Raw genomic sequence first — 14,394 nt, 5'->3', positions numbered from 1 at the left:
GGACAATGTGAAAATAAAATATATGGGCAAGAACGGTATGCTTTGGGTCGGCCCTATAGTGTGAGGCAAAAGACGTTTCACATTATAGGGAAAACTGTTTAGATACTGTTTAGACTTATATTGTCTCAGAAGCCCAAACTTCTAAGATACCATTCCAAAGCCCGGGAAAGTTCTCAGAAAGACAATAAAAAATGATGGAGTATGGCAGAGTAGATGGAAAGTGCTGACGCTGCGTCAAAACCAGAGACGTTGTGTGTACAAAAAAACAATTTTGAAAAAAAAAACATGCATCAGATAGATTTCGATTGGAAAGGTCAGTTTTCTGTTTGTTATGATTCGGGAAAAGTAATTCTACTCTGTGAGCAATGCTACTCTATGTGAGACGTCCCTGAGTTTAATGCGAGAACACTGGCAGGTTTAACCCTGTTGTGTGGTTTTAATTAAGCCGTCTTATTGTTCTATTATGAGCTATGCTGGAGCACACCGTTGAATGGTCCAAAACAAACAACTCCATTCCAATCTTGTGCATCAGATTCTAAAACATAAGGCTCCATTCCAAGATTGTGTGTTGGATGCTACAAAACTAACGGCTCCATTCCAATATTGTGTGTTGGATGCTACAAAACTAATGGCTCCATTCCAATATTTTGTGTTGGATGCTACAAAACTAACGGCTCCATTCCAAGATTGTGTGTTGGATGCTACAAAACTAACGGCTCCATTCCAATATTGTGTGTTGGATGCTACAAAACTAACGGCTCCATTCCAATATTGTGCGTCGACGACATTGCTCTCCCTGAGTGCTGAGTGCTTCTTCCAGCAGGCCTTAGTTGATGGGCCCGGAGTTTGGAAGTGTGTACACTTGTTGGTGCAGTCATCATCTGGCTTATTTTGGAACCTACCGCCGACTGTGCTCTCTGGCATTTTGAGGGAGTCAATAATTGAACACCCCTGACCTCATCCCAACAAAGACACTCTGTTTTGTTAACCCCCCCCCCCCCCCCAAAAAAAGGAGAAAGGAAAGCATTTGTTCCACATTTTGTTTTCTCTCTCTCGCTTTCCCTTTCTTTATTTCTCTCCCTCTTTTACAAATCTCTCTCGCTCTCTCTCGCTCTCCAGCCCCCCCCCCATTTTCATTTTGGAGCAACTCAACTGGAGCAACTTTCGGTACAATTTAGCCGGATGCACTGTAAAATCAGTGATGCGTGCATCCAAACCCATTTCTGACATGGTGCCTCCTTAAACATAGCTTTTTGTCAGGGCAATGTGAGAGTCTCTCTCCTTTTTTTTTTTTTTTTTTAACAAAAGTGACGTCCCTTGCAATACTATTTATACTTCATCTCTCAATTTAACGTAGGAGGGTCTGTGCAAAAAGCCTTTTGTCTTTATGACACTGCTACTGGGGTTAAATTGTTGTATAAAACATTTGTCATGCCATTTTCTGTTTGTTATGATTCATAAAAAGCAATGCTACTCTGTGAGCAATACTTCTCTATCTTTGAAGAACTCATGTTGAACCCGCGGGATGTAGTTTGGGGGTGCTGCGATTTTTCGCCAACGGGCAAATATTGGTCTGCTAATACAGGACTAGTAGCTCTTTTTTTGGTATATATACAGTACTAGTCAAAAGTTTGGACACACCTACTCATTCAAGGGTTTTTCTTTATTTCTACTATTTTCTACATTGTAGAATAATAGTGAAGACATCAAAACTTTAAAATAACACATATGGAATCATGTAGTAACCAAAAAAGTGTTAAACAAATCAAAATATATTTTATATTTGAGATTCATCAAAGTAGCCACCCTTTGCCTTAATGACAGCTTTGCACACTCTTGGCATTCTCTCAACCAGCTTCACCGGGAATGCTTTTCCAACAGTCTTGAAGGAGTTCCCACATATGCTGAGCACTTGTTGGCTGCTTTTCCTTCACTCTTCGGTCCTACTCATCCCAAACCGTCTCAATTGGGTTGAATTCGGGTGATTGTGGAGGCCAGGTCATCTGATGCAGCCCCCTACTTCCCGCGGCTATGGTTGAACCCCTCATTTTTTATGTTAACTTTGGAAATTGGTCAATCGTAATAGGTGAGTGTGTTGCTGGTGTGATTAATACTATATAATGTTTAATATTCCTTGTTTTTTTTGTGTTTGTATTTATTATTGCTTCCCATTAGCTGCTGCCAGAGTCTATTTTGGACATGGAAACTGTGACGAGACCCCTGGTGGCATGTCTTGTGGGGTATGCATGGGTGTCTGAGCTGTGCACTAGTCGCTTTAACAGACAGCTTGGTACTTCCAACATGTCAATCACTCTCACTAAGACAAGTGGTGATGCAGTCATCCTCCCCTCAGCAGCCTCCACTGTTACATTATGACTTCCAACACCCCTGGGACATTGTACATTAGCAGCAGCACCACAACAACTCAGCTACACAATGGTAGGGATTATCTGAGCGGGTCTTGGGTCACTAATAAGTAATTGTCTCTCCTGGCCAGGCAACAAAATTATTTGGGTGGACTCCGTCATTGCTGTAGAGCATCTTCCGTTTCCGAAAAGGTGTCAAAGTTATCTATAAAAGTTATGCCAACAGAGCTACAGTAATCTTTTAGCCAGATGTGTAATGCCAGAAGCTTGCTGAATCTTTTGCAGCCGCGTCCCAGCTACAGCACAGGGCCTGAAATAATTTGCTGTTGTTTGGAGTCTTTCAGAGCTAGAATCAGTTCTTTAAAATCCCATTTCAGCAGTTCTGAGCTAGCCCTCCTAATGCCGTTTTGACCCCACATGAACTATGATAACATCAGGACACAGCAGCTGTCATAGAACGGTAGGAAGCAGCCTTGTAATTTCCTGTACTCGTGCTCAAGGATAGCACAAGATTTCTCATCATAGAGCTGCCAATGATGACAGTTGGTGAAATGGCTGTGAAGGTCCAGTTCTTTTTCCGCCTAGAAGGGTTTATAGTAGTCCCCTCGAGGACCGATGGGAGGTGAGACCCGATAGACCCGAGCCAGCCATATAATCCATTGTGGCTGACGGGGCCGGGGTTTCGCACCCTCACGGTCCAACCCAGGATCACCCTGGGTTGGAAACGGGGTAGAGGCCGATGGCACTGCAACCTCCGAGCCCAAGGGGGTGAAGATGTTTTATGTCTGGATTGGGCTTCCTAAAGCCAAAGAAGCCATGTTCACCATTGACCACTGCCTTCCATTAGGCTTACGATGGATGATGGGATTACATTGCTGGATAGAGTGATCGGAGACTGGGGCATGCGCTAAGTCCTCTAGAAGCGTCGGTCCTGTTCAATTTTCCACATTCGGGGGAGACTTCCTCAGTGTGAGGTCCCTGTGAAGCACAGGCCAGTCAGTCAAAGAATGGTGACAGGGCTGTGATTCTCTCACCGTATTAGAAGTGTAGAGATGGTGGAAGTGCAATGCGGAAATTTGCTTGCTTTGGCTACACAGCTGTATCCTATAGTCCTCCGCAAGTAGGCAGTTGTTGAAAATCTGGTCGGCCCACAGTGTCCCGGAAAAGAGGCATAGTGAACACAACTCCTACATAGCAGGAAGCATTCACCTCTTCCTCTGAATGGGGAGGCCTCCATCCAATCAGCTATCTTCGTTAGCTTGATGGCTAGTAGCTTAGCTTGCTAGCTAAAGTTACCAAGTCTGTCAAGCAGGCTTTAAACCGTCTGTTTAACGGGATTCCCGGAACAAGAAATAGTAGTCCTAGCTGTAAAAAGATAACTGTTGTGTCTTAATGTGCTCTAACAGATAGGTGTACACATACCATCTTCTTGTATCCACTGAAAACTGCATTTTTTCATAAAGGAAGCACTCAAGAGCTTCACTTCCTGTTTACATCTGGTAAAAAAAAAAGGTGCTATCAGAATGGGATTCATATTTTCCAGTTTCGATACCGGGAATAGTTATATTTATCCTAAGAGTCCTGAGAAATACCGCAAGTGCCCATTTTAAAGCGCTTAAAACCATTTCAGAGCAAATTAAATGTAGATTTAGTAATGATAGAGTAAGTATCATTGATCACCAATTACATTGTTGTGAATTGCGAAACAGCCTGTTCATGAATTCCAAGCATTATCATGTTCCTCAATTAATTCAGCGTATTTCAGCAGTGGGCTGTCTCAAAACAGAGTGCGCTCAGGATGCACAGAGCGCACCCAGAATATAGAATTGCCGACTCATACAAACTGTGTAATATTAGTCAAATTACAAGAAGTAAAATGACTAAAGTTCTCTAAGCTTGCTAGATAACCTCCTTCAACGAATGACAGAATACCTCCTATATTTGTCAAAATCGAGTTGATGATTATACAGACAGCAGATCGGCTCATGAATAATGAGGAGATGATGACAATACACTGAACAAAAATATAAACCAAACAAGCTTCAATGCCATACAACACTCCTTCCGAGGCCTCCAACTGCTTTTAAGTGCAAGTAAGAGCATGCAAGTAAAGTGCATGCTCTTCAACCGATTGCTGCCCGCACCCTCCCGCCTGACTAGCATCACTACTCTGGACGGTTCTGACTTAGAATATGTGAAAAACTACAAATACCTAGGTGTCTGGTTAGACCGTAAACTCTCCTTCCAGACTCACATTAAGTATCTCCAATCCAAAATTAAATCTAGAATCGGCTTCCTATTTTGCAACAAAGCCTCCTTCACTCATACTGCCAAACATACCCTCGTAAAACTGACTATCCTACCGATCCTTGACTTTGGCGATGTCATTTACAAAATAGCCTCCAACACTCTACTCAGCAAACTGGATGCAGTCTATCACAGTGCCATCTGTTATATCACCAAAGCCCCATATACTACCCACCACAGCGACCTGGACGCTCTCGTTGGATCGCCCTCACTACATATTCGTCGCCAAATCCACTGGCTCCAGGTCATCTATAAGTCTATGCTAGGTAAAGCCCCACCTTATCTCTGCTCACTGGTCACCATAGCAACACCCACCCTTAGCACGCACTCCAGCAGGTATATTTCACTGTTCATCCCCAAAGCCAACACCAACACATGGCTGCACCATACCCAGTCATGTGAAAACCATAGATTAGCCCCTAATGAATTCATTTAAATTGACTGATTTCCTTCTATGAACTGTAACTTAGTAAAATCTTTGAAATTGTTGCATCTTGCGTTTATATTTTTTGTTCAGTATAGTTTAAATATCAAGGTATCTCAATGGGGACCAATTCTGTTATAAAAATATCCATATCTACTCTCAAACCGCTTGTTGACCACACGTTATCTACCCAAGCTCTCATATGGGAAGCAAATACGAGACAGCACAGAGAAGCAGGGGATATCTTGACATGCATAGGCAAGAGACGTGCTTTGGTTATGCAACCTATATACAGTATTACAGAATAAAGTTAGGTGTTTTCATGCGAGTAAGGATTTTGGGTTTCAGTGGAATTGGGACTGGATAGAAAAATAGCCAAGGCTCAAGGATAGGAGGAGATAACAATTCAGAGGCATGAAGAGAAATGGAAGCAGACTTCATGACAGAGATGCATATGTAGTGAATTTTGCATAGACCTATCAAATTTGTGACTCTCTGAAAACTCACAATGACAGCTCAAAGAGACACATTCTTTTATCTGCTATACTGTAGGGATTTCCTGTAGGGTTTATTAACTGCATTTGGGTCGCTTGTGTAGTTCGGCAGTGTCAACTATGTGTGTGCTTTGAATTTATGCAGACTTTGTGTGAAGTAAATACGCTGGGCTAAAGGCTTCCATGTGACAACCTGTTTGTATAATGTGCTGTTACATTTTTTTTGCTAATCGTATGCTGCTGTGGAATTGCATTAGTGCCGACATTGGGGAGAAATGTTGTAATTTCCCGGGTTTTGTCCTAAAAAAAATCTGGGAAATGTTCCCGGCACAGGCTCTATTATCCAATCAAACCCACACACAGTGTTTTAAATTGTACCAGCAATGCAACTTGGTGTTTTTAACAACTATTGTTGTCGAACATGATTGACTTGATTATGTTATAAACATAGTTGTGATTAATTTTCTTCTCACACTATTAAAGTGTTTTCATCTTTGAAACCCAGTAGCCTTGTTCATCAGGGCACACCATGGCAAAAGGTTTTAAAGAGCGTTGCCACGCAAAAACGAACACCAGCATTTCTTATTAGACACGTTCAAATAGTATGTCCGCATTTTTTGTCGTTCTGGAATGTTTTCTTCCCTTTCGTGACTTTTGAACACAGATCCTTTGTGTTCTACTGTTGACTATCTTCATGTGGCTGTTTGTATGTAGAATTGACAGCTGGTTGCAGTGGGAAATATCATCTGTTCCATTGACTGTAATTGGGATTGTTTATGGCTCTGTAGACCCTGATCATTCCACCTGCAACGCTCTCACTGGGAAAATTAATAGGCATGCAAAACTGGGGTGACACATTATGTCGCTATGAACTCCATCTCTAGAGCCATCAGCATGTCTGGGAGGGAGCACCCCGTCCACTTTTTAGGGATATGGCTAATTCAACCTAGCTTTCTTTTCCGCTGAAAACCGGATGTGGGAACTCCACTCAGGCGTCTTTTTACGGGGGTGTGTGTGTGTCTGTGTGTCATTTTAATGGGACCAGTCCACACTGGAGTGGAGAGTGATTGCATATCAATGGAAGTGTCCCTCTGCCCTTGGGCTCTGTTGCCATGCTCTTGACATTAATGCATGGGAGAGGCTTTTTATTCAATGACTTTGTCAAACTACACACACACAAACCACGTGCCCACATATGCACACACAGACCCACACCTGCATTCTCTCCTTTAAGTCTCTATCCCAAGTTCCCTCTCTCATTCTTCCCCTCTTCACTGCAGGGACTTTGTTAACCGCACCCTGCCACTCTCATTCCCTATCTCTCTCTCTAACACACACACATGCATACAGACACCCACACTCTTACACACTAGCTCCTCATTCTCACTCTCTCAACTCTGTCTCTCTCCCTCTCCCTCTCCCCCCATTTCTTCACTGCGGCAGATCAGTGTGCCTCCCGTTTCCAAGGCAACTCCTCATTCAGTCCCCTCACACACACCCACCCTCACACACTCACACATGCAGGCACTCCCCCTTTCTCTTTGGAGCAGTGAGACAATAAGAAAAAGCTGGCAGAGTGAGAGCGAGAGAGGAAAAGAGAGCGATAGAATTAAACATGTAGCAGGGGTCTCTCTCCAGACGGGACCAGCAGCCGGGATGCCAGCGGGGGTGGGGGGGGGGGGGGGTTGTGGGTGTGTGTGTGTGTGTGAGGTGGTTATTTATTTGTCTCTCGAGCGTGACCAGCCATATGCGTAACGTGGACGAAGCGTGCCACAGGCTTGGGGTTAAGGGACGGATCAAAGGAGGAGGGATGGATGGATGAAGTAAGGGAGGGGGAGATGGGGTCTCCAGTCTCCATTAGTGCTGGCTTAGTTATTCATTAGAGCGCCGGTGTGTAATCCCCTCATTCGCATCTATTCCACAGGGAGCTGAAGGGGGGACAAGGGTGTGTGTGGTGGAAAGGGTGTGCTACTGAGGGTCTCCCCAGAAACCGGCCACAGCATATGGGACCCGGTGTTAATGACGGCACACGTCCCTCCCCCCTCCGCCTCAGGTTAGTCACGCCCCGGAGGGCACGAAAGGTCTTCTGTTGTGGAGGGGGAGGCACCGCCAATGTGATTAAAACCGTGTTCGGGTGACAATTAACGGCCCTTCAAGTCCCCGTGCCAGAGGGCCCGAGGGCTCAAGGGATAGCAGAGGGGCGTGGGGCGTTTGGATAGGCTGGTCGGATCGAGGTTGGTTCAGGTGGCACCTTCAGTCTTAATGCCTCCCTCCCCTTTCCACATCCTTTTTTTCTGAATAAATCATGTGCACATTCTGACCCACCCCCTCTCGATGTCTCCACCCACATTACACTTTCTTCTGTCAGATCGGGGATTTTATTTCCCTTCGTTGACGGTTTACTCAATTCCCCCCCTGACTGTCTACCCGCGCCCATCTTTTTTTTAAAATTATTAAAGCCAGTTCCCCTTGTTGGAGAAGGATGCATGGATAAAGGTAAAGGGAAATAAAGCGCTGCTGATGAGTGATTAGGATGGGAAAAGATGTAGATAGAGGTAGAGCCAAGCAAGGATCGATAAAAACAATACATATTTACAGTCAGTGATTGGTATCTCTACTGAGAGACAAAGATGGAGACGGCAGTATACAAAGAGAATATCTGTAGACTGTAATGGAGAGAGAGATACAGAGAGGGAATGCGGGAGGGGAGGCAGAGAGAGGGAAGAGAGAGACTGGAGACAAGAAGCAACCAGTCAACGCTGTGACCCCTTATGTTTTGTTAAGGTGGCAACTCCTCCCACTCTCTGGCCCTTAACCCCAAAGCAATTGGCACGTGGCCCCTCCCCCTCCTCTAGCCCCAGTCCCAGTGGTCCCACTGGAGGCAATCACTGGTGGGACAGGATGGAGACAGCTGGTCCACAAACACACTCGCACACACCAACTACAACCCCCTGTCCCCTGGGTTTGCAGGGGCCAGAACGAACATTTGTTTGTGCAGCGTTCCATTTCAGCCAGCTTGCAGAGGCAGGGGCCAAATAGACCCAGACATTTAAGGAGAAAAATACTAACAGAGAGAGCAAGATGGATAGAGAGAGGGAGAGAGGTTGTCATTGAGAGGGCAAAATGGAGGTAAAAGCAGGAGAGTCATTGTGGCCTAGTTAAAACACCGGCTTGATGCAGTGGCTTAGGCCCCCTATTGCTCAACATGTTATATATATATATATATATATATATATATATATATATATATATATACAGTATATTCACTGATATGCTCATTATGCATGTATATGCATAATTGCGTGAAAGATGATCCCGAGGTGGAGGTCTATGTATCTTTGATGCATACTTTTCTTATTTCTTAGTGTGGAATAATTTGCTATTGTTATTCATATCCAGGTCCTTTGTCCTGTAAATACAGAACCCTTGACAGATTCCTTACAATTCCTGCCCTTGTCCATTTTAGATTTTCATCCTTCTGAGTTGCTATTGATTCAGTCTTTATCCATTTGTTTTGCCCTTTTGAGAAGACAAAAGGCACAAAATGGGGGAGAACATTTTTGAACCAAGTAAAATTGATAAACATTGATTTAATTTTGCCACAGTATGCCTTGCTGATTTCAATAGGCCTTGTTTTTAGTCAGAACAGCCTTAGTTCAACCAATGATGCGCAGAAGCTACTGAAGTGGAGTGGACTTTGGACAGCAGTAATTCAGCTTTAAAAGGTCATACCTTATATGTTATATTCTTATAATTTGTAAAAAAAAAAATGAACACCTTTATTCACGCCTTTTCGTGATATCCAATTGGTAGTTACAGTCTTCTCTCATTGCTGCAACTCCCGTATGGACTCGGGAGAGGCGAAGGTCGAGAGCCGTGCTTCCTCCGAAACACGACCCTGCCAAGCCGCACTGCTTCTTGACACAACGCTCGCTTAACCCAGAAGCCAGCCGCACCAATGTGTCGGAGGAAACACCGTACACCTGGCAACCGTGTCAGAGTGCATTGCACCCGGCCTGCCACAGGAGTCACTAGAGCGCGATGAGACAAGGGACAACCCGGACGGCCAAACCCTCCCCTAACCCGGACGACTCTGGGCCAATTGTGCACCGCCTCATGTGTCTCCCGGTTGCGGCCAGCTGCAATACAGCCTGGGATCAAACCAGGATCTGTAGTGACGCAGCTAGCACTGCGATGCAGTGCCTCAGACTGCTGCATCACTCGGGAGGCCCCCATATATTATATTCCCCCATATATTATAGCTTTTCCAAAGCTCAAAGGGATTATATTTTCTTGTGAACTCAAACGTAACATCATCCAACGTTTCTAGTCTGTTTGAGTGGTAGTCCATGGTCATGAGCTGGAATAGTGTGTCATAATATCTGCTAGAAGTTTGGAGCAATGTTGTCTTTATCTACAGTGAGTGTTCATTAAATGGTCTGTCTGCTTTGTCTGTGTATGAGAGAGAGCGAGAGATTTTGTGTGTGTGTGTGTGTGTGTGTGCAGGCCCTTCGCTGACTCAGCAATCAATGGAGTAAGATATGCGATGTGAGGCGCATCGTAAACGCGGGCCGGGGAAGGAAGGATGGCGTCTGGCACCTCGCCAGCATGGGGAATCGACAGACAAGGAACAAAGCACTCTGGAAAAGGAGACAAGCTCTATGCTTGTAAAAAGTCATTCGTAGAAACAGGGTCTATCAGTCGCGAGTCTCCGCTCAGCAAACAAATACTAGTGGTTTGAAACTGGAGTCAGTGAGCCAGGTAAACACTGCTTGAAATGTGTTGGTGAGGAAAGGTGGAGAACAGGGAGGGAGGGAGGGAGGGGGAGAGTCTATAGAAGACACTGACGGTGAGAAGACACCGTGTGCTACAGCATGGTAGCATGTGTCGCATCACCTGTCATTCACACTTCTACCCCTGCTTCGAACTGTGAAGGTGGTGTGTGTGTGTGCGTGTCTGTGTGTGAGTGAAAGCGTGTGTGTTTTACTAACACAGATGTTTATTCTCTACGAGATAGGAATGCAAGCTAATGAAGATATACATGAGTGCAGCAATTATATTTAATGAGCGCACGCCACTTGTGCATTGCGGTTTTACCGAGGTGGCATAAGAGTGCGGCGGCCTCGAAAGCCTGTTTCGCCAAACGATGCTGTTGCGGTTGTCATGGCATTATTAATCGATCAGCTTATTTTTGTTAATTTGTTTCGCCCGCGATGCGGCGACGGGGGGAGCCGTCTGCGTGGGAGCGTGCGAGACGAGAATGCTAATTATAACACAAGTGGCGAGCAAAGACAAGGCGGAGAAGGAACAGACGAGTGGCAACACCACAGCAACTCTACTTTTCCCTTAGTCATGTCGGGCTACAGCCCCGTGGCAGCTTGTTCCTTTGTCCAGGCTCTCGTTAATGAGCGGGGATATGGGACAAGAGCCGCCACTGTGTTAATCCGCTTCAGGAGCTTTGAAAAAAAGCCTTTTCTGCAGGGAAATGTGCTGTACCACCGAGTCTGCAGCAGCAGCTGCACGAACACAGCCATTGACATTTGTCTCAAGCCCAGGTGGGGGCAAAGACCGATAGATGATATGGAGAGAGAATTCAATGGTACAGGGATGAACTGTGCCCCGGCGGCCAAAACTGTATGGATGTTGTCTCCAATATGGATGTTGTCATGGTTGTAGTCTGGTTATCAAACCAGATAACGTAAAAAATATGACGTCTTTCCCTGTTGTCAGAAACAATAAGGTTACCTGGTGTAACAGAGAAAATTTGGTTTTCATCTGGTAATGTCTTCTCAACCAGAAAACCAGAAAATTATGTCAAGACATCATGTGCCAGATTGTGCCTGCTGGATGCAAAATAGCTTGAGGCTGAGCTGGTTATCAAAGCCCATCAAGCTGAAATTCTTCCACCAAACATTGTGTCGCTTTGTGCCCAGATAAACAATGTAGCCCTGAGGGGGCATCGAATGGGCATTTATGGAGTAAATAGTACATGTACAGTGCATTCGGAAAGTATTCAGACCCCTTGACTTTTTCCACTTTGTTACTTTACAGCCTTATTCTAAAATTGATGAAATTGTTTTTTTCCCCCTCAATCTATACACAACGCCCCATAATGACAAAGCAAAAACAAATGTATTAAAAATAATAACCTGAAATATCACATTTTACATAAGTATTCACACTCTTTACTCAGTACTTTGTTGAACTATCTTTGGCAGCAATTACAGCCTCAAGTTTTCTTTGGTATGACGTTACAAGCTTGGCACACCTGTATTTGGGGGGTTTCGCCCTTTCTTCTCTGCAGATCCTCTCAAGCTCTGTCAGGTTGGATGGGGAGCATTGCTGCACAGCTATTTTCAGGTCTTTCCAGAGATGTTAGATCGGGTTCAAGTCCGGGTTCTGTCTGGGCCACTCAAGGACGTTCAGAGACTTGTCCAGAAGCCACTGCTGCATTGTCTTGGCTGTGTGCTTTGGGTCGTTGTCCTGTTGGAAGGTGAACCTTCGCCCCAGTCTGAGTACTCTGGAGCAGATTTTCATCAAGGATGTCTCTGTACTTTGCTCTGTTAATCTTTCCCCCGATTCTGACTCGTCTCCCAGTCCCTGCACCTAAAAAACATCCCCACAGCATGATGCTGCAACCACCATGCTTCATCATAGGGATGGTGCCAGGTTTCCTACAGACTTTGCATTCAGGCCAAGTAGTTTGTGTCATCAGACCAGAGAATCTTACTTCCATGGTCTGAGAGTCCTTTAGGTGCCTTTTGGCAAACTCGAAGTGGGTTGTCATGTGCCTTTTACTGAGGAGTGGCTTCCGTCTGGCATATCTTCCATAAAGGCCTGATTGGTGGAGTGCTGCGGAGATGGTTTTCCTTCTGGAAGGTTCTTCCATCTCCACAGAGGAACTCCAGAGCTCTGTCAGAGTGACGATCGGGTTCTTGGGCACCTCCCTGACCAAGGCCCTCCTCCCCTGATTGCTCAGTTCGGCCAGGCGGCCAGGTCTAGGAAGAGTCTTGGTGGTTCCAAACTTCTTACATTTAAGAATGTTGGTGGCCACTGTGTTCTTGTTGACCTTCAATGCTTTAGAAATGTTTTGGTACCCTTCCCCAGATCTGTGCGTCGACACAATGCTGTCTCGGAGCTCTACAGACAATTCCTTCGATCTCATGGCTTGGTTGTTGCTCTGACATGCACTGTCAACTGTGGGACCTTATATATACAGGTGTGTGCCTTTCCAAATCATGCCAAATCAATTGAATTTACCACAGGTGTACTCCAATCAAGTTCCAGAAACATCTCAAGGATGATCAATGGAAACAGGATGCACCTGATCTCAATTTCGAGTCTCATAGCAAAGGGCCTGAATTTTAAAAAAAAGTCAATACATTTGCAAACATTTCTAAAAACCCGTTTTCCCTTTGTCATTTTGGGGTATTGTGTGTAGATTGATGAGGACATTGTTTTATTTAATCACTTTTAGAATAAGGCTGTGACGTAACAAAATGTAGAAAAAGGGAAGGGTTCTGAATACTTTCCAAATGCACTGTATGTAGAGATATTGACATATATGATAACATGTCCCCTCTTGCCCTCCAATCCTGTCCCACCAAAACCTCAAACACAATGAATGCAGAGAGAGAGAGAGAGACTGACTGCCTTTTCAGTTCTTTCAAATCAGCAGCACAGATGAAAGGATAAAGTCAAGGAGAGTTAGGTACTTTAGATTGTTGAGTTACACACTAGTTCTTTCCTTCCCCGCTGGCTCATCTCAGACTATTCCAGAAAAATCAATCCCTCGACCTTGTTAAACCACTTGTTAAATGTGTGGGTGTTGTGGTGATCAGAATGGTGCAGGAAGTATTCAGATAAATAATATTGGTAATTACTAGCATGAATTATTGATCTATGTAGCAGTGGTTGAAATGTCCCTTCAACATTTACTTGGTAGTTTTACAACCCACCTCTCCAAGCACCACCAATGCAGCCCGAATGGCTCCCAGATAGATAGTTGTTGTTCCAAACACATCATAATGATGTATTGTACAGTGAATCTCTCCAATCTGCATCAATCCTATTTCAGAGGTAACCCGTGGGAGTAGCCTTATGCTAATGCAGATTCGAGGCCATGTCGTCATGGTTACACGTCAGCTTGCTACAGGTTATAAACGCAGATGCTTCTAGAGTACAGCTACTCTAGTAAGTTACAATGTTGATTCTATGTTAGCTCATGCTTGCAAAATGTGTATGTTTTGGATATAAAAGGATTAGATTTGTACTAATAATAGTGGCTTTTCTTTAGCCAGTAAGTACACATTTGAGGAATGTAGTTTTACTGGACGTTAAAGGCAGCACCTTCCACCTTGGTAAAGAACGGTTTTGAACTCTACATTTCCCTCATGGTTTTGTTTGCGTGTTCATATCATTTGCTATGATGGGAGAGAAAATAGCTCTTGATGCAACTGACTTTCCAATGTGCCTGGATCTCTCGCTCTCAACTCTGTTGTTTAATCATGCAATCCATTGATGGGTTTAAATTAAGCAAGTCTGCGTATTTATGACACAAGACTATTTAAATGTTTGGGAAATTGGGAAAATCAATCATCTTTATCGTGGAAAATGTTTTGGAAGCAAATTACAACTTCATATATTGCAGATCAGCAGTGCAAGTAGTCCATGGTAGAGCAAGTCATTTAACCATGTCTTTTTATAGCCCTGGCAACAAGCAGTGCTATATTTTTGCTAGGTTTATTTTGCTTTATTATATGCATGGTTGTAGAAGTGCAGTAGCTCACTTTCTTATGATGAA

Source organism: Oncorhynchus mykiss, chromosome 15 (assembly GCF_013265735.2).
Source record: "Oncorhynchus mykiss isolate Arlee chromosome 15, USDA_OmykA_1.1, whole genome shotgun sequence".
In the NCBI taxonomy this organism is placed as follows: Eukaryota; Metazoa; Chordata; class Actinopteri; order Salmoniformes; family Salmonidae; genus Oncorhynchus; species Oncorhynchus mykiss.
Note: the sequence above shows the minus strand (reverse complement) of the source record.